At 42.3% G+C, this 21,935-nt stretch overlaps 1 protein-coding gene across 1 annotated transcript in view; it reads left to right on the forward strand.

Moving 5' to 3' along the window:
* The first annotated feature begins 10,462 nt into the window (after positions 1 to 10,462).
* GLT8D2 (glycosyltransferase 8 domain containing 2) overlaps positions 10,463 to 21,935 on the forward strand; it is a 41,049-nt gene continuing 29,576 nt past the window's right edge. Inside the window, exon 1 of the mRNA XM_003783292.1 lies at positions 10,463 to 10,824. The gene's annotated coding sequence lies outside the window, so the exon portion shown is untranslated. The remainder of the gene's footprint in view (positions 10,825 to 21,935) is intronic.

The raw sequence follows: 21,935 nt of genomic DNA on the forward strand, positions 1-21,935 counted from the left end.
ATAGAAGTCTGTTAGCAATAAAATTGTTCTAAATAGGGGATTCATGCCAAATGAGTAGCTTTTATCTGCTCTTGCCAAAAAAAGGGACGGGGGCAAACTCTGATATGATGAATACGTTAATTTGCTTCACTGTACTAATCTTGTCACTGTGTATATAAATGTGTGTGCGTGTCTCCTATAATATCATGTTATGCACAATGAAATTTATTTTTTAAAAATAAGAGATACAAGTCCAGAAAGAAAAAATAATTGAAAGACTTAAATTTCTACCTCAGATTCTCAAGAAGGTAACGAAAAGGGGACACATACAAGGTACATCAAATTTCCTAAAACTCATTTTTCTTCATTGTTTATCATTTTCAAGTTATCTCCTATGCCTTTAAACTTAAGCATGCTTCTCCTCCTTCTCCATCAAAGCTTTTTTGGAAGAGATAATTCTCTACCTTTTCTACAATAAATTCTTGCCAGAGATGATGGCTTACACCTGTAATCCCAGCACTTTGGGAGGCCAAAGTGGGAGGATTGCTTGAAGTCAGGAGTTTGAGACTATTACAAAAAAAATTTTTTTTTTAAATAAGGAAAAAATTAAATGCTCACTATTTTTTCCAGCCTCTGCATCTTGAATTCTTCCCACTTTCATAATATGTCCAAAGAAAATTTGGAAACGGAGGGGAAGATGTTTGGGAACAGAGACGAGGCCATAAATATTTATCTGTTAATATTTTTCATTGTCATATATCACATAGACTCTTGAATATTTCTGTTATAATGTTTTTATGGATTGTAAACAAAACTGGAAAAGTTGGAATAAAGTAAGAATAAACTTTGAGAAAGAAAACTTTGAGTTTCTTATAAAACCCAAAGTATTTAATCTAAAGAACTATACTTTATTCTGAGCATTTAGTACTTAGATGGTAGTTTTTTCTACGTCCCTAAAGCATAAGATTAAGGGGAAAATTAGAAGCTGAAAACCTAATGTTGACCTTCAAATTAAAATAAAAACCTGATACATGATATTTGAAAGCCTGAGAACCCTTGAACTAGGGGAAAGTTGAGAGCAAAATATTCTCAAGACAAAAGAGACTGCAAGTTTGAACTGGTTGCTTAGATAAGGAGCTCCAGGATAATGGAGAAAGTGCATACTAGTTTCCTAGGGCTTCTGTAACAAAATACCACAAATCCAGGGACTTAACACAATAGAAGTGTATTGTTTTATAGTTCTGGAGGACAGAAGTTTGAAGTCAAAGTGTCAGCAGGGTCATGATCCCTCTGGAATCTGTAGGAGAGAACACTTTCTTGCCTCTTTCCAGCTTCTCGTGGTGGCTGTCAGTCCTTGATGTTCCTTAGCTTGTCAATACACCACTCCGGTTTCTGCCTCTAACAGCACATGGTGTTCTCCTTATTTCTGTGACTCTTCTCTTCTTCTTATAAGCTCACTAATTATGTTGGATTAGGGTTCATCCTATGACTTCATCTCAACTTGTATCCATCTGCAGAGACCCTTACATGCAAATAAAGTCACATTTGCAACATTGGAAGTTATGACTTCACCGTATCTTTTGGAGGAAATGACCCAAATCAGTCTATGACTAAGTGCATAATCCAATGGGAAAGAATATTGTACCAGAGCACCCTTGACTCATCTTCCCTCCCTTTAGGAGGAGCCTAAAATAGGTTCCCAGTTCTCAAGAAAGCAGTCTTCTATCTTTGAATGGAAATGACCACCTAGAAATAGAGTGTAAAAAAGAAAGAGGGTGGGAGAATAGAACCCTACAGAAGCCAATATTTAAGAGGTGAAGGCACTCATGAAGGAGATGGAAAATGAGGAGCCAGAGAGGTTAAAAGAGAACTGGGTGAGGGCGATGTCAAAGAAGCCACAGGCAAATAACGTTTATGACAGCAGAAGTGGTTATCAAAGCCAAAAGCCACAGAGAGTTCAGGTAAGAAGAGGACAAAGAAGCATATGTTGGGTTTGTAAAATAGGAAGTCAGTAGTGGTCTAGATTGAAACACTTTTAGTGGAGTGGGAGGAAGAAGCCAGAGAGAATTGCAGAATGAATAAGTAAGAAAGTGCAAATTACATGTGTCATCTACTCTTTATAGAAACCAGGCCATGAAAGGAAAGAAAGAACAGAGGCCAGTAAAGAGAGATAAACACAGGATAAATTGTGAGTGTAGATGAGCATGACTGTGGGCCCCAAAGAAGGATCCAATTGAAACAAAAAGATTGGAGGAGCAATCAAAAATATGTCCGCTAGAAAGACTTCTGCCACAAGTACTAGAATATCTCACTCACAGTGAGAGAAGCCTTTTAATTATTTTGCACAAGAAAGTCAGAGTAGGTGGGTCTAGGTTGAGTGTAGCAGCTCAGTGGTGCCATAGTTATGGACTAGCAGCTCTGAATTGCTCTTGACTTTCCTTTATGGTCATAAGAAGACTATAGCAGCTCTGGAAATTGTGTCCTCACACAACTGTGTGCAAAAGCAAGAACCAGGACTCACTGTATAGCTAAGGACTAAGGTCCTGCCTGGACTTTAAGATCCAACAGGTTATAGCCACTTAACCAGCTGTGTGGCCTCCGTCAAACTATTTATCCTCTTAGAACCTCACATTCTTTTGTCTGTAAAATGGGAATAATAACAGCATCTCCTTTCTTAGGGTAATTTTGAAGATTAAATGATATATTGCAGTTACAAAATGCCAGCAAGCTGGCTTCATTCCTCTCCCAGAGAAAATGAAAAACAACTATAAAGTACCAAGATTTTCACCACTAATATTCCCGATCTCAAATGTGACATTGAGATAGTTCTTAGGGCCATAGGGAAGTGAAAAATCCAAGTAGATGGTAAAAGAATTGGACTTTCTCTCCCCTCAACCTACCTTGTAGAAGCATATGTGGAAATGTTTTTCCCACAGCTTATGGTTTCTACAGTGGGAAAGTGAGAGCGAGGTGGGCAACCAGCTCCCCCACCATCTTGGGTTCCCTGGAGGAGGACTGTCCCTGTCTCAACCCATGGGAAGTATCATGAGTGTCTGAAGGGTGAGTCCTTCATAGGACAGTTGAGGAGATGACACATTATCCCAAAATATGCTAAACTGGTGTATTGATTGTGTCAAGTAGAAAAGACTGGAGAAATTGTGACTTCAGAAAGGGGGCTAGTTGACCTGTCTCTTCCTGCATGCATAAAGCTATAAAGATTTTTCTGGAAGGGTACCCTTCCTATACCAGGGTGAGAAAGTAGCCCTATCACCAGAGACTGGGAACTGATGGCTGCCATGAGCCTGAATTTGTCAAAAAAACCCTTGCCTTTCACTAGTTTTACATCTCCCCATAGACAGTAGAACCTCTAAAAGTTGACCACCCAAGGGACTGGAACAAACTGGTCAACATACAGAAGAGGTCAACATAAGGAACTAGGCTTACTGTACTGATATGTACATGTGGTGCGTGTCTGGTCTATGAAAATGAGGTCAACTTGAGGAGATGGTCAATGTAGGGAGGTGGTCAACTATGGAGGCTCTACTGTAGCACTTCATGACTCCCACAGGAATTTACTTCTAGCCAGATCTCCTTTGTCCTATCATTTCTTCTCAGATTTATTATTTTTTTGTCTAAAAAGTATAAAAGCACCTTGCTTTGGCCACTTCTTCAGACTCACTAACGTGTTTTATTTCTTTGTACAGAACTTATCCTGAATACTCTGAAGAGAGCTTACCACTTCTTGCCATATAACTTGCTGTATGGAGTAAGCATCTTCTCTGTGCAATGACAAATTGCCAGATGCTTCTTCCTAAGTTTGGATCTGCTTCCCATGTATTACCCTTTGTGTTTTCTTTTTGTTTACTTGTTTGTTTTTCAACCCTAAATCCCATCCTTTGTGTTTTCAGTGTCATAAAGTACCTTTGAAAGTTCCTTTCATGTGAATTTCTTGCTTGTGTCACTTCCTTACAAACATCCTTTTCATCACAACTTCCTTCCTCATTTATGGTAATAAGTTCCTAGGTTCATTTGAAACCTTCACTAAGTCCTTCTGGGAATGAACAGAGGCAGTGTCAACTCCCCGCAGCCAACCACTTCTTCCAAAACTCCATTAACCTTCAATTTGAACTTCACTCCCACCCTTATCACTTTCTGTTTCTTTACTTCCTTTTATCTTTTTTGGAAACTTCTATTATTTGTTTTTATAAATGTCATAAATAAGGAGGCAACATAACTACATGTTTTGCTGTCTGTGCACAAATCAAATAACAGATGTCCAGTGACCCACCACAAACAGAATGCAAAAGAAGTGGTGTGCTCTGTCACTAATGATGGTGTGCATTAGTTATTTGCATAGTAATTTTGTGGACTGAAAAGCTGCCTTGTACTTATGCAATTACAGTTAATATGCTATGCTAACTGAAATGTGAACTGTGTTATTGGGCGAATGGTATTACCTCACTAAACCATGGTGATTGAAATCTGTTCTGGTGCTGTGCAAAGCAAGGACTATGTTGTACTTTTGCAATGTAATTAGCATTTTGTAAGTAATAGATTATTTTATTTCCATCACCATCATTTTCATTATATTTCTGCTGCTTCTACTCTTACTTCTGAGCTACCGGCCACTGAGGATTTAGCCCCAGAGTGCAGTGCTGGTGCTGGAGGTGGCAGACAGTCCTGTGTTTTCAGCCAAGAGTATAAATGGTAATGTCCTTAATCTCAATTAAGGACTCAGGCCAAGGATTTATTGGCACAGGTTTGATAAGAGATTCTGGGGAGTGCAAGTAAGTGGGCAGAACTCAATAGCAGAGAGGCTGGGTAAGGACTATTCCCTAGATGAGGGAAGCAGATGGTGTCTGAGAGGTCTGTTCACAGATTGCAGGGCTCTAGCCATGGGTCTTGGCTGGCACTGCAGCCAAGGCATAGAAAAAGAAGCTGGCAAGAGGAAAGCAGGACTCTAGGCTGGGTAGAACCTAACCTAGTTACCAGAATGGGGCACTGTGCACAAGAGCCAAGAAGAAAAATGGTTATAGCATGTGTGAGAGAGAGATAACCCAGGTGCAGAGAAGATGTAGTTACAGGAGCAATTCCTGCAGCTCAGCGGGTAGCAAGGAAAAGCCAGAGCACCAATGCCCAGGCCAACAAGGAAATGACCCACAGATGAACCCTACCAGGAAAAAGAGAAGGAACTGAGGCTGATGTGGTCATTCCTGGCCCATGTGTGTAATCTTAGTGACCAGCGATCAGAGATAAGAGATAAAGAAGCTTGTCAGCCTGACCCAGTGTAGTGATTCATCTACTACTACAAAATGCTGCTTCTTTTCCTCCAGCCACCTCTATCAGCCTTAGCAGATTTTATCTAAGACCTTACCTGAAAGCAAAACATTCAGCCAAGGCAGGTCCAGTTGGCAAGAAGAAATGATGAACATTTGACCTTCGACTATTAAGAAATATACTTGGAGCAATAATGACTCAGCTCAGGTACACATTTTGTTGACAAATAGTACCACAAATTTAAAATGCATGTGAAATGTATATGTATCACACTGGATTGCACTTAGGCACCCAACTAAAACAATCCCAAAGTAACCTAACCACATAAGGGTTCATGTTCCTTACAAAGCAATATGTTCTGCTATGGTGAATCTCAGTGCCACCAGTGACTTAGGTTCCTCCAGTGTTTGTTTTTACTCTACCGTCTTTACCATGTGCCAAGCTGCTGAATGACACTGTGCAAAGATATTTTCTATTTACTTCCACACGTCTGCTCTTAACCTGTTCAGCATCCTGAGGGGCTGACCTAAATGGATTATATCGGTTGAGCTTCCTAGCCCTCTGACATCCAATTGGGTTTGGCCAATGGGAGGCACTCCAACTAGAGACTGTGAACTTGGATTCATTTTGTATAGGTTGGCTGTATCCCAATATATATTCTCTCCCAGTTCTGGAAACCACTCTCCCCTTCCCTTCAGGGCTAGGGATAGGAGTCACTCCCTGCTATTACTAACCGCAGGCTCCTGCACCATCTCTCAACCATGGTTCCCTAATACTGGCTACATCTTTTCAATTTGTGCCTTTAAAAAAAAAAGTCTCTCCCATTACCCTGTGGGATGGAGCCATCTGTGTCCTTCCAGGACTCTGATTCTCCTGTGTTGTTAGTGTGCACCACCAGTGTAGCCATATGTAGCAGCATAGCCTGGGCCTTTTACTTGAAGAGATGCAAGGTCATTACTCCACCTCCAGGCGTCAAGGTTGGATTTCAGATGGGAAGCAAGGGCCAAAGACACCAAACAACTCTTTGCCAGGATACAATGGCTTTCTACTTACATGCCACTCCAGCTGCAGAACACCCAAGGAGAAGAGTATTTTCCAACTGGGCACATGGCTGCCTCCAAATGAAACAGGGTTTCTGTTAGAAGGGAAAAGGCAGAGGAAAGTTACTATGTAGGCCACCAGCAGTGTTTCTAACACTACCAGATACATTTAAACTTTTAATAAAGTTACAAGTAACTTACAGTTACAATTCTTTCCCCTCCTTCACACCTTGGGGTGTCTTTATTGAACAACAATAATAAAGTCAATGTAGCCATTATGGAAAACAGTATAGAGGTTCTCCCCCCAACAATTAAAAATAGTGACCAGGCACAGGGGCTCACACCTAAAATCCTAGCACTCTGGGAGGCCAAAGAGGGAGGATCACTTGAGGTCAGGAGTTCAAGACCAGTCTGAGCAAAGTGAGACCCTGTATCTACTAAAAATAGAAAAATTAGCCAGGTGTGGTGGCAGGGACCTTTAGTCCCAGCTACTCAGGAGACTGAGGCAGGAGGATTGCTTGAACCCAGGAGTCTGAGGTTGCTGTGGGGTAGGCTGATGCCATGGTATTAGCCTGGGCAAGAAAGTAAGACTCTGTTTCAAAAAAAAAAAAAATTAAAAATAGAACTGCGTGATCCAGCAACCTCACTTCTGAGTTTCTAGCTAATAGAAATGAAATCAGTATATCAAGAGATACCTACACCCCCATGTTCATTGCAGCATTATTAACAATAGCCAAGATACAGAAAGAACCTAAGTGTCCATTGATGGATGAAGATATTGTGGTACATATATACAATGGAATATAATTCAGCTATAAAAAAGGAAATTCTGTCATTTGCAACATTGTGGATGAAACTAGAGGGCATTCTGCTATGTGAAATAAGCCAGATACAGAAAGTCGAAAACTTTATGATCATCATCCTTAATCATCAGAGAAATGCAAATCAAAACTACTTTGAGATATCATCTAACACCAATAAGATTAGCCCATATCACAAAATCCCAAAATCACAGATGCTGGTGTGATTGTGGAGAAAAGGGAACACTTCTACACTGCTGGTGGGATTGCAAACTGAATGTTCCTTTTGGAAAGACATCTGGAGAACACTTAAAGAACTAAATATAGACCTGCCATTTGATTTTATAATTCCTCTATTAGGTATATATCCAGAAGACCAAAAATCACACTACAATAAAGATATTTGTATCAGAATGTTCATTGCATCCCAGTTCATAATTGTTAGGTCATGGAAGAAGCCCAAGAGCCCATTGATCATGAATGGATCAATAAATTGTTGTATATGTACACCATGGAATACTATGTAGCCATTAAGAAAGATGGAGACTTTACCTCCTTCATGTTTACATGGATGGAGCTGGAAAATATTCTTCTTAGCAAAGTATCTCAAGAATGGAAGAAAAAGTATCCAATGTATTCAGCCTACTATGAAACTAATTTATAGCTTTCATAGGAAAGCTATAACCCAATTTTAGCCCAGGAATATGGGGAAGGGGAGAAGGAGGGGAGGGGAGGGCAGAGGGTGGGTGGAGTGAGGGTGATTGGTGGGATCACGCCTATGGTTCATCCTATAAGGGTACATGTGAATCTCTCTAAATGTAGAATATAAATGTTTTAAAACAATAACTAATAAAAAGACATGAAGGCTATGTTAACCAGTTGGATGAAAGTATTTCAAATTGTATACAGAAACAGTACACTGTACCCCATGATAGTATTAATGTACACTGCTATGATTTAATTAAAAAAATATATAAACTTTATGATCTTACTTAAATGCAGAATTATAGAAAGTTTAACTCCTAGAAGCAGAGAGTAGATAGAATGGTGGTCACTAGACACAAAACCAGAGACAGAGACCTGTGGATCAGAATAGAGAACACAGAGATGAAACCATCCTCAGATTCCCATCCGATGTTTAACAAAGCAGTTAAAAACATACGATGAGGAAAAGAGTCCCTGTTCAATAAATGGTGCTGAGAAAACTGGACAGCCACATGTAAAAAACTGGAACAATATCCACACTGCTCACTGCTCACCAAAATTAACTCACAATGGATAAAAGACTTAAACCTAAGGCAGGAAACTGTAAGAATTCTAAAAGAAAATGTTGAGTAAACTCTTACAGATATTGACCTAGGGAAATCATTTATGAAGAAGACCCCCCAAAGCAATCACAGCAACAACAAAAATAAACAAATGGCAGCAGATCAAATTAAAAAGTTTCTGCACAGCCAAGGACACAATCAATAGAGTAAATGGACAACCTATAGAGTGGGAGAAAACATTTGCACACTATACATTCAATAAAGGGCTGATAACCAGAATTTACAAAGAACTCAAGCAAATCCCCAAGAACAAAATCAAATAACCCCATTAAAAAGGGGCAAAAGACATGAACAGAAACTTTACAAATGAAGAGAGTCTAACAGCCCACAAACACAGAAAAAAATGCTCACCTCTAATCTCTGATCATCGGGGAAATGCAAATCAAAACCACAATGAGATAACACCTAACTCCCATGAGAACGGCTTTTATCAGAAAGTCCCAAAACAAGTGCTGGCAGTGGATGTGGGGAGAAAGGAACGCTTACACACTGTTTGTGGGACTGCGAGCTAATACAACCCCTACGGAAAGTAGTATGGAGATACCTCAAAGAATGAAAAATAAACCCATCATTTGATCCTGCAATTCTACTACTAGGTACTTATCCACACATATTTCCTTAATTTGAGGGAATTTCATTTTAAATTAAGAATAGAGGTTAATAGTCCTAGTGAAATATCTCAAAAATGCTATAGGGAGACAGAGTCTTGCTCCGTCATCCATGCTAGAAGGCAGTGGCCTGTTCATATCTCACGGCAACCTCAAACTCCTGGGCTCAAGTGGTCTTCCCATCTCAGCCTCCTGGGACCACAGGCATCTGCCACCACACCCAGCCAAGAATCTACTTTTTAAATTCTAAATTATATGAAACCTAAATATAACTTAAGTGTTTCTGAAGAAATTTGGAAACCAGGTATATTGAGATGTGCTGCAAAGGTAAAATGCACACCAAATTTCAAAGACATAGTTAGAAAGGATGTAAAATATCTTGTTAAGGATGTTTTAATACTGATGCTTGTTGAAATGATAATATTATGTTAGATAAAGTAAATCACTAAAATACATTTTACTTCTTTGTATTTTTCTTAATGTGGCTACTAGAGATTGAAAATGGCAGTGTGTGTGTCAGGCAGAGTGGCTCACACCTGTAATCCCAGCAATCTGGGAGGCTTGAGGCGAATGCTTGAGCTCACCAGTAGAAGACCAGCCTGAGCAAGAGCGAGACCTGGTCTCTAAAAATAGCTGCACGTTGTATGTGTGTATGGGGAGACCTATAATCACAACTCACTTGAGCTCAAAAGTTTGAGGTTGCTGTGAGCAATAACGCCAAGGCACTCTACCCAGGACAAAGAAGGGATACTCTGTCTCAAAAAAAAATAGTAATAATAATAAAGGAAGGGAGGAAGGGAGGGAGGAAGAGAGAGAGAAGGAAGGGAGGGAGGGAGGGAGGAAGAGAGAGAGAGAGAGAAGGAAGGAAGGAAGGAAGGAAGACGGAAAGAAAGAAAGAAGGAAGGAAGGAAGAAAAAGAGGGAGAGAGGGAGAAAACTGTGGTTTGCATTATTTGTTGGAAAGCGGCACTTTAGAAGGGAACACTGGGGTGGGGGAATTCTTGTTTTACAGAAACTAAGAAGAGGGGCCATTGTAGAAATAAATTCCAGATCCCAGGGAAAGTGTTGGCACCTCTTCCCGGATTTCTGAGACTCGGTGGCAGAAACACACATTTCTGTCTACACAGAAACACACAGCCTCTTGAAACTTGTGTCATTATCATTATCTTAGCAGAGTGAGACCGTGGTTGTTTATCTGGGTTTTGATTCGAGGGCAACAGCATTTTAACGACTAAGAGATTTCAGAACCTAGTGACCAGGAGATTCTCAAACTCTGTCTGAACTTCACTTTTCACTTCTGTTCTCTCCAAGTTTACCTTAGACCTAACATTTCACCCTCTAAGCCTGTGTTCTCTGGTTTTTGAATCCTTTCCTCCAGAACAGCCTTGTTTTCGAAATGCTTTGTACGCAGACGGCTGGCCGAGGCAGCGGGAGGAATTTGGGCAGATCCGAGCGCGCCAGCCGCCTCGCACATCTGGAAATGGTTTCAGGGCCCGCCCCCGGCGGCCAGCGCCACGCCCGATTCCCAGCTGCTTCCCGCGGCGCTGGAGGAAAACCCAGCCGCCCCAACGTCAACGCTAGCAAAGAGGGGCGGAGGTGGGGGAGGAATATTCTTTCGGACACGTAATATTGGCCCTGGGGCTCTCCAGCCCTTTGGGACTTCCAATGGGATCTTAGAAAACAGCCGAAGCAGCGGGAGGGCCGCAGCCCAGGGCCAGCCAGGATTTTGAACGCTCTGCCCTGCAGCTCTTCTGGACCCAGCAGCCCAAAGCCCTGCCCTGACCCTTCACCAGGTAAATAGAGAAAGAAATTTACCGAGCATCATGCGGTCTTTCCATCTGCCCCTGGCCCGTCTGCAAAAATCCTTTATTTTGCTACAGACCAAGAAAGTAAATCAGAGGTGTCAGACGGTCTCGGGCAAACTTTGCCTTCAGAAGCTTCCAGTCCCTGCTTGTAGCGTTCCAGCGGAACCCTTCCTTGCCATCTGCAAGGAATCCAGGATGCAAGGTTTTCATATCCTGGACTGTTTTTCCAGACCTGAGTTTATTCCCTCTTCTCCTCCCGACATAAGGGAGTTTACTGTTTACATCAGATTCTAAGCATAGAAATCAGCAGTTAAGTAGGATGTGGGTAAATGCAAGCATTTCATGTAGGTAAGTTCTGAGCCACAAATGATTTAATTGAGCTGTGATTCATGTTTTCAGAATCTGTCCTAGGAAGCTGTTCAAAGGGTCACCATACACCGCTCACCTCCACCCACTCCCCCAGAGAACTGGCAGTTGTGGAAATCTATGTGAGGCGTATTGTAAATACGGTAGCCATAGTCCTTGAGTTGAAAAATGCTTTTTAACCTTCAAAAAAAAAAAAAAGTCCTATGTTCACTCTATGAGCTAAGTGTAATACACTGGCTAAGTTTGATATAGCTCAATATATAAATTAATGACATAAATTAAGAAGGGATAGTTAACGCGAGAGTACAAAAGGAGAGAGAAAACACCATGATGTCAGAACATCTGGATGTGCTGTGGGAAAAATCAGTCCCCCAGTTCTTTGGCCCTGTGCAGCTAATATCCAAAGTGATGTTGGTTGGTTGGTTGGTTGGTCTTTGTCTTTTCTTTTTTCCCTAAATGTGTTGGTGATGTACTTCTGTACAATAAATATCCTTTTGGTATTACATAATGGAATCCCAGTTCTCCTTCAAATGCAGCTAGAAGTAGAGCTGTGCCATGTAGTAGTGACACCATGGGCTTGGGGTTAGGTTCATGGGATTGAATCTATGTGCTCCGCTGGCAAGTTTTATAGGCTAGATTCTGGGTGACTTGCTTAACTTGCACCAGTCTCTATTTTCTCATCTGTAAAATGGGAATTACATGTCTATCAAGGACACAATACAGGGTTTGCCAAGGAGCGAGACCTCGGGGAAGTTAGTTCCTCTGATGGTGCTGGCGATGGCAGTGGTAATGACAAAAGTGACCATATGTCCTACATTTGGCCACACCCCTGCTTTTGATTCATTTGTCCTTCCGACAGCCTGGTCATTCAAGTATTCCTCATACCCTTACATGTCATCTCTCTTGGGTCCTGCTTTCTTCCCTCCTCTTTCTAAATATTTCTCTTTTATTTTTTCCACTCTATTTCTCCTTATTTCTTTGTTTTTGCCTCTTTCCTTGCTAAGACAAAGACATGTTCATTTAACCACAGCCCTCATAATTTTTAGTGCTAGTTCCCAAGAAACATTCTTCTAAATGCTTCTTTTATTTCAACATTTTTCCGGAGAATATTCTGAAGAACACAGTCCCCTGGGAAAAATATGTTCTGTGAACCCCCCATTAAAGATCTCAAGGCATAACAGCGTTTTAAAGGTCCTGAGATGTCTCACAACAGAGCACAACTCCTAAGGACGCTTAACACAGGGGGCTTCACACAGTGGATCTCTGAACCATTTTATTACATCATGTCAATTAACATTTCTTGGAGCACACTCCCAGATGTCCTGTTCTGACCACATTTGTTTTCATTTAGGCTTCTCTTAAGTCCTGGACATTCTACCTCACGCCTCCCCTGGAGAACGTCCAAAGAGATACTTTGTTCTTTCTTTCTTTCTTTCTTTTTTTTTTTAGGATACATTAAAATTTGGTTTAACACTTCTTTGGGGGAAAAAAAAAAATCACACTTTTAGTGAATGAACAAGAAACATTTTTACAGTAGCAGTAGACTATTATTTTCAAATACCATGCCATGAATTCATAGGGAAGAGGTTCCAGTAGCTCAGGGAGGCACCTTGCCATTGAATGTGACAAAGCGTTGATTCACTTTTGAATTCATGGGCAATAAGTTCCAGCACCTTGTATCACTGTTACATGGGGTCTATTGGTTATCCAGTGTAATATGCTGTACACCTATTATGCCATGAGCTCATGGGGAACAAATAGGTTCTTGCACCTAAAAGCATGGGTCCACTGGTACTCCTTTATGCTGTGTTATATGCTTATTATGCCATGAATTCATAGGGAATGGGTTCCAGGAGCTCAGGCTCCTTTCCGTTGGTTCTCACAAAGTGGGCTTCTCTGGGTGGAGCAGGCTGGCGCTTCAGTTGAACCCAGGTACCTTTCTCTTTGGCTTCCTTCTTTTTCTGATCATTTTCCTTCCCACATTTCAGGAAGCTATCTCAGCTCTTAGAAAGCTTAACGTGCTCAATATGAACATTAATCCTCTTGGCAAGAATCTTGCCCTTAACTTGTTTGTTTACAGCATTGCCAATAGCATGCTGGGTAACATTGTAGACTCTTCCAGTTTTGCCACGGTAACATTTGTGTGGCCTGCCTTTTTGAACAATACCCATTCCCTTGATGTCTATGATATCACCTTTCTTGTAGATTCGCATATATGTGGCCATAGGAACAACTCTATGTTTTCTAAAAGGCCTAGAGAACATGTATCAGGTGCCTCTCCTCTTTCCCCTTGTGTTTGTCATTTTGGTGAATTACTGGAAGATGGCGTCTCCGGCCGAAAGGCTGTTCTTTCTTTCTTAGTTACGGCTATAAGATTAATCATGTGTGCCATATTGATATATAGAAAATGTGGAGGTCAGGAGTCAGCAAACTTTTTCCATAATGGGCCAAATAGCAGGCCATGTGATTGCTGTTGCAACTATTCAGCTATGCTGGTGGAGCATAAAATAGCCACAGACAAAACCAAAAAATACGCATGGCTGTTTTCCAACAAAACTTTATTTACAAAACTTGGCGAAAGGCAACGTTTGACCCAAGGGCTGTTCCTGACCCCTGGTCTAGAGCCTGTTTGTGAAAGAATGCCCCAGTCCAGCAGAGGATAAAACAAAACAGGATTTTTACATACTGAAGACTCCCTTGTCTTGCCTCCCTATTGTTATGGTCTGAATATTTGTGTCCCCCAAATACTTGTATTGAAATTTGAAATTCATCCCCCAAGGTGATGGTATTAGGAAGTGGGACTTTGGGGGCGGTGATTTGGGAACACAAGAGCAGTGCTATCACTAATAGGATTAGGGCCCTGATAAAACAGGTCCAAGAGGGCTTGTTCTGCCTTTCTATCATGTGATAACATAGCTAGAAGGTACCATTGATGAACCATAAGGGGGTCCTCACCAGGCATGGAATTTGCCAGCACCTTGATCTTGGCCTTCCCAGTTTCCAGACCTGTGAGAAACAAAAGCTTGTTGTTGAGAGGCCACTCAGTGAATGGTATTTGTTGTAGCTGCTTGAAGGGAGTGAGACACCTGTCCTGTGGATTTTGGTGGATTTTGAGTAAACTTTTCATGATACTATGTGTGGCAGAGAGTAAAAAGGCAAGAGATGTTTTAGTAGAGGTCAAAGTCTCGAGTCCTGATTTTGTCCTTTCTCTTTTCTTCAGGCGAATAGCCCCTGTTCTTGTCCTGTTCATGACTCTCTACCTCACATGGTATAAGATGAAGTGCCCTATTATTAAATGTGTTTTTTATGCATGTCAGGTGCAAGTCTTACGGAGTGAAGTTAAATCACGGAGGTGATCAGGTGCAAGTCTTATGGAGTGAAGTTAAATCATGGAGGTGAGCAGGTGCAAGTCTTACGGAGTGAAGTTAAATCACGGAGGTGATCAGGTGCAAGTCTTACGGAGTGAAGTTAAATCACAGAGCTTAGGTCAGTTGCTTAACACATAGGGATAGTAGTCACAGCAATGTGGTTGGGTCTAGTAGCTATTAAGGTGGTTAAGACACATGTACTGAGAACTTACTGCCTGGGTTTGAGTCTTGGCTTTGCCACTGATTAATTGTGTGGCTGTTGGCAGGTCTCTTAAGCTTGCTAAGCCTCAGTTTCCTTGTCAGTGTATTGGGGATAGTCAGCTCCTAGGGTTGTTGTGATAATCAAATGAATGACTGTTTATGAGCCTTCGAACAATGCCTGATACCTGGAATTGCTACGTGAGTGTTATAATAATTGTAGGCGAGACTTGCATAGCATTTTTTTCGTAGTCTGCAGAATGATTCCAGTTTACAGATGGGGTTCTGTAAGCTTCTCAAAATTATACAACTAATAAACTGGGCAGGATTCAAAGTCAGCTCTAATGACAAAGCCTGTGGTATTTCCACTAAGGTACACAGCCTCTCATATTTAAGTCATTCAACAGTACATTTAGGATTTTCTCTTTTATCTTCTGTTGATTCCTGGGTCCTTTCCAATTACTTCATACCTTCACCCCTGGCAGACATGATTACTCAATCATAGCACTCGTTTTTTCTTCCTCCCTCCCTCCCTCCCCCCTTCCTTCTTTCCTCTATTTCCTTTTCCTTTCCTTTCCTTTGCTTTCTTTTCTTCCTTTCTTCGTTCTTTTTAACTGAGCTTGGTTATAGCTTTAGCTTTTATTCCTCAATTTAGCAATCCCCAAAGCCCCTACCAAAGGTCAGAGCTGACACGTAAAATGAAACTTAGAAGCGCTGATTTTTTGGAGTATTTTTCTGAAGAGATCTTTTCATTTTCTACCCTTTCTTCAAAGGCAGAGCTGATCCCCTGAGTCACTGCCAGGTCTCAAAACATTCTTTCCAGGTTTGGCCACAGGCCCAAACTCTTTGGCATCTGTTAAAAACAGCTGCCCATGCAAAGGTCTTCAAGGGCATGTTTTAAAACTTAACCGGTCTCTTCCCAGGTCCAGACTGACTCTCTGAACTCAGCTTTTCTTCCTAGTTGCAGGCCTACAACCTCAGCCTTTTTCCCTCCCTCTCTGAAGCTGCCTGTCCAGCTTATTGTCCCAGAAGTTCCTCTTCTCCCACTGGCCTGCAGTGACTCCCAGCTTCACCCCGGTGGCCACCTGAGATGTATGACAGGCTCTTTCATGCTATTTAGCACCACAGGGAAACCACAACTCAGAAGTCACTCAGCTTGGGAATGCTTACAAAGTTTGGGGGCTACTTGTCCTGATGGTAACAGGGAGGGTGATAAGACCAGAGCCCTCTGATTTTATTCCTGAATGGAACCATCACCAGTTGCCTGGCATCTGGCCTTCTTCCTCGGTGAAGGGCGTGCTGGGATTAGTCCCACTTAGTCTGTGGGATTGAAGGGCAGAGCAACGACAGCCTCCTCCCTTTCCTTTGTCTCTCTTGTTTCTCGTTGATTCCGCACACGTTTATTAACTTCTCACCTTGGGTCAGGACAGTTAGATGGAGCTGGGTAAGCCGCAGTCTCTGCCCTTGATGGTCTCATGATCTACATAGTCATGGAGGAGTCAGGCACAGCACAATATTAAAAAACATTGTGTTGAGTGCAGGGATAAGAAGGGACAGCAGAGGAGAACCCAGGCAGGGCCATCAGGTGAGGCTTCCGGAGGAGGTGGGACCTCTTTAATGTACAGGTAACAGTGTCTTGGGAAGGGCGGAGGGAGGAAGCCTTCTAGGCAGAGGGAAATACATGGATGAAATCCAGAGGCAAGAAAAGCCTAGGCTTGGGTGTGAAGGACAGTGCAGGACTTGGACACTGACCATGAAGCAGTTCAGTGCTAGCAGGGGCACGGCTGGAAGGCCCAATGGGCATCTTAGGAAGCTTTTGCCTTGACCTTGAGGTTATAGGACTCCAGTGAAGGACTTTAGGCAGGAAGAGGACATTCAGAGTTGTGCTTTAAATAACTTACTACAGTTCTACAAGAGAAGTGGTGTGTGTTCAAAAAAAATCAATGTCGGCCAGGTGCAGTGGCTCACGCCTGTAATCCTAGCACTCTGGGAGGCTGAGGCAGGTGGATTGCTTGAGCTCACAGGTTCGAGACCAGACTGAGCAAGAGCAAGATCCCATTTCTACTAAAAATAGAAAAAGTAAGGCAAGTGGATTGCTTGAGCCCAAGAGTTGGAGGTTGCTGTCCATAGCATGCTACCCTGGGCCTAACACTCTGTCTCAAAAAAAAAAAAAAAAAAAAAAGAATCAATGTCATAGGCCAGGTGCGGTGAGTGGCTCATGCCAGTAATTCTAGAACTCTGGGAGGCTGAGGTGGTTGGATTGTCTGAGCTCAGGAGTTCAAGACCAGCCTGAGCAGCAGCAAGACCCTGTCTCCAAAAATAGCCAGGCATTGTGGCAGGTGCCTATAGTTCCAGCTACTTGGGAGGCTGAGGCAGGAGGATCACTTGAGCCCAAGAGCCCCTTGAGGTTGTTGTGAACTATGATGTCATGACACTGTACCGAAGGCAACAAAAGAAGACTCTGTCTCAAAAAAAAAAAAAAAAAAATCAGTGTCATGACAAATAAAGAGGCAGTGGGTTTGGCTGATTAAGAGTATAAAAACACCTAAAAATAGAAAACCAACTGTAAAAGGCTGTACTGTAATGATAGGGGAAATTTGAATAGAAACTGCTCATTGGATGATGTTAGGAATGTTATTTTTCTTAGGTGTAATAATGGGGTTGTGGTTATATAGGAGGATGTTCTTGTTTTTGAGAGAGATATGCTAATAGTCAGTGGTGAAGTATCATGATGTCTGCAACTTAAAAAATATATATCTGTCATTTACATATATATATGTATGTAAGCACTTAAGCCAATATGGCAACATATTAGCAGTTGGTGAATCTTAGATGACTATGATTCATTCTTTCAACCTCTCAGTAGACTTGAAATGTTTCAAGGAAAGGAAGACTGAGGTTACTCAAGACGCCTATGTGTTTCGAATCAACTTCAAATAACTATTGAACAACCAAAAAAGCCACTGTGGCAGTTAGGCGGGAGATGGATTAGAGAAGAGAAGGAGGAAGGGAGAGGAGGGGAGGCGGGAGGGGACAAAAATCCCCAAGTCAACAAGGCGGGGGTGGGGGTGGTTATCACAGAGGTGTAGTTAGTAGGACTGGGCAATCGATTGAATGGAGAAATAGAATGGAGAAGCCGAAGAAGCTGCTCAGTTGACCCGGGAGGAGGAGTTGCTGAAGGGGAGATGCTGATTTTAGTTGTGAACACAGGGGGTTTGAGGTAATTATGCAGTGTCCTAGAGAAGAGGGTCGTAAGTTCATCCCTTCAGTCCATAAATACGTTTTGAGAGCTTATGTTGCCAGGCCCTTGTCTAGGTGTTGGGTCTATGACAATGAACAAAACAGACAAAATGCCCTGTCTTCTGGTAGTTTATAGTCTAGCATTTGGAGGCCAGACAGTAACCCAGTGACAAGGGAGGCAGTGTGTGGGAAGATGGCCACTGCTGAGGAAAGGCCACACAGGAGTGGTCGGGGTTAGGTGCTGTTGACCAAGAGTCTGGGGGAAGCGAGGGGACAAGCTATGTGGCTGTCCGGGCAGAGCGTTGCAGATAGAGGGAACCGCAGTGGCGGGGCTCTGAGGAGGAGTCCGTTGGGCAGGGAGGCCAGTGCGATAGGGTGAGGCCTCCTGAGAGGGTGCGAGGGGGACTCCGGGTTTCACTCTGAGACAGACAGGAAGGCCTCAGAGGGCTTTGAACAGAGCACAGTCTGACTCATATGTTAACAAGGCTCACTCTGGCTGCTTTACTGAAAATCAACTGAAGACAAAAGCAGAAAAATAAGCTGAAGGAGGGTGGTGCCAGGGTGGAGCCACTAGAGGTGGAGAAAATTCTGGATGTATTTGGAAAGCAGAAGTGACAGGATTTTTTTGTGAATTTGTGGGGACTGAGAAACAGAGAGGGGTCAGGGACAATGCCACGTTTATTTTTTGTTGGAGCAATTAGAAAAACAGAGTCAGTTAATGAGGAAGATTACGGGGGTGTCGTGGGGGAACACCAGCAGCTCAGTTTAGGATGTGAGGATGCCTTCAGGTGGAGGTGCCAAGTGGGTAGTGAATTTAGGAGTCTGGAGTCCATGTCAGAAGTCTGAGCTGGAAATAGAAGTTGTCAGCACATAAATGGCATTTAAAGCTACAGACAGAATAAGTCTCCAAAAGAGGGAGTTTAGAGAGAAGAGAAGAAATGAAGAGCAGAGTGCTCAGCTGTTCCAACATTTAGAAGTTCAGGAGATGGGAGCAAGGCCAGGTGCAGTGGCTCACATCCATAATCCTAGGACTCTGGGAAGCCGAGGCAGGTGGATCACCTGAGCTCAGAAGTTCAAGACCGGCCTAAGCAAAATTGAGACCTGTCTCTACTAAAAATAGAAAAACTAGCTGAGCGTTGGGGTGGTGCCTGTGGTTTCAGCTACTTGGGTGGCTGAGGCAAGAGGATAGCTTGAGCTCAAGAGTTTGAGGTTGCTGTGAGCTATGATGTCACAGCACTCTACCCAAAGTACAGAGTGAGACTCTGTCTCAAAAAAAAAAAAAGAGAGAGAGAGAGAGAGAGAGACAGGAGCAACAGAGAGAGACTGGGAGTGAGCAGTCGAAAGGCAGGCAGGTGTGGAGTCCATAGGCCACTATTGGAAGCGTGCAGACAGGTGGCCTGCACCCCTCCTCCCTGTACTCACCCCTCAGCCCTGATTTCCTCCCCTGCTGGAACCTTGTTAACCTAGAAGACTTTCCCAGACTGTGCTCTGGACATTCCTGCTCTTGACATTCCAGATTCTCTTGACTCCAAGTCTCTGCCTTTTACTGTACATGTTCTTGAGATGCCCACATCATTCCCTCAACTCCCCCAGCTGGCTCTTCGGCCCTAACTTTCCTTATCAGTTTTCTACCACTTCACAACCTGATCTAAGCCCTTTATGAACTCCACAGTCAGCTCACATCCAGGAGTTCATTTCCTCAAGCACTTCTTGAGCACCTACTCAATCAACTGGAATGCTTTTGACTTTGAGTACCAGAAACACTGAATGATAGCAGTTTAAACACACATGGGTTGATTTTTTTCCCCCATAACAAAAAGTCTGGAGGTGGGTATTGATGGGTCAGCAGTTTGGTGGTATCAGGCCTGGCCTTTCTGTGCAGCTCTTGACTTCTCCCTCATAGTCTCAAGGTGGCTGCTCCACTCCAGCCATTACAGCCCCATGGTGAGGCAGAAAGAAGGAGGAATTGTTACTTCCTGTGGAAAGCAAAAGCTTTCCCAGATATTCCCACTAGACTTTCACTTAGGTCTCTGAGCAGATCTGTGTTATGTGGCTACTACGAGCTGCAAAGGAGGCGGGTAAAGCCTATACTGTATTTAGATTTTCCTGTCTCTCTTGTAGAAATGGGCAAGACAAAAGGATGGGAAGAGCTGTTGAATCAATCAGCCATCAAGGCTGCCACACTACAAAGTGCCAAATATTTGCCAAGAACTAGAAATATAGAAATGATTAAGATGTAGTGGCTCACACCTGTAATCCCAGTACTCTGGGAGGCCGAGGCAGGTGGATCGCCTGAGCTCGGGAGTTGGAAACCAGCCTGAGCAATAGCCAGACCCCATCCCTAAAAAATAGCTGGGCATGTGGCAGGTGCCTATAGTCAGAGTTACTTGGGGGCTAAGGCAAGAGGATCACTTGAGCCCAAGAGTTTGAGGTTGCTATGAGCTATGATGCCATGGCACTGTCTTCTAATAAGGAAACACAAGCACAAATGGAGTATTTTGGTACAGTTTGGTAGAGACCAGGAGCCTTCCCTGACTCCCACAATCTGGGTCACAGGCCCTGCTTGGTGATGGAATAATACCCTATGTTTACATTCACCAAGACGTCCAAGCATACTGAAGTGTCATTTTCCTCCCCTCTCTTCCCTGAATGTGCTCCAACGGGTGACTTACCTTTGACTCTCTCTTGCCTGCTATATTAGCAGAGGCTCAGTAAATGTTCGTTAGGTAAATGAATGAATAAAATGTCATCCTAATTACCTTCTTGTACTGGGTTAAAACCTTGTCCCTTCATCGCATTTTTAACTAGTTACCTCCATATTTGCATTCTAATAGCGAAATCCCTAAGTTCTTTTTTTTTTTTTTTGAGACAGAGTTTTACTTATTAACCCTCAGTAGAGTGCTGTGGCATCACAGCTCACAGCAACCTCCAACTCCTTGAGCTTAGGCGATTCTCTTGCCTCAGCCTCCCAAGTAGCTGGGACTACAGGAGCCTGCCACAACACATGGCTATTTTTTGGTTGCAGTTTGGCCGGGGCCGGGTTTAAACCCACCACCCTCAGTATATGGGGTTGGTGCCTCGCCCACTGAGCCACAGGCATCACCCAAAATCCCTAACTTCTTGCCAGAAAATAACACTGATACACCAGTCACTCTTTTATATTTAAAAAAAGAAAATATTTATTCTCATATTTAATAAAATAACTCTGTACTTACAGATTTACAGCCAGTAAAGTTACAATACAGCATCCAAAAGGCTAAAAGTATCCTGTAAACTCAAGTCTCATCGTACTTGGCAAATGGATGCTTAAATAATTTTTCAGTCTATAGGTTTTTATTTCAAGGTGATATACAGTTAATCTGACTCATTTGAATGACAGGGAGCAAATTGGAGGTCCTGTTATCAAAGTTACCAATTGTACAGACATAAATAATTTTTAAGAAAGTGATAATATTTTAAAAAATATTTAGGTAACTTTTTTTGGTTTTTTTTGTTGTTGTTTCTATTATTTTTAAAATTTCAGATTAATAGGAGGGTATACATGGTTCGGTTAAATTGTTTGCATTTGTAAGGTAAAGTCTGAGTTGAAGTTGTTTCCTTCACCCAGGAAGCAATAATATTCTTATAAATATTTTTAAAATAATTAGAATGGTGGAAAGTGATTGTTAAGAACACTTTAATAATTTTTTATCTAATAAGTTTAATTTGCTATTTTTCAGGCAGTTCACAGTACCCTCAAAGCTTGATTAGATACTGTGTCATTAAAATTTCCCAACGGTGACTAAGATTCCAGTTCATCAGATACATTCTCATTGTTTTTTCCAAAGGGGGGGAATGGAGTGACCGTTTTTGATAGTGGTTAGCAGTGATGAGGCTATTGAATGTAATTAGCAATCTTTAATAGAATTTTAGTTCATTTTCCCCCCT

The sequence above is a fragment of the Otolemur garnettii genome, unplaced genomic scaffold, assembly GCF_000181295.1.
Source record: "Otolemur garnettii isolate 467f Iridium unplaced genomic scaffold, OtoGar3 scaffold00007, whole genome shotgun sequence".
Lineage (NCBI taxonomy): Eukaryota > Metazoa > Chordata > Mammalia > Primates > Galagidae > Otolemur > Otolemur garnettii.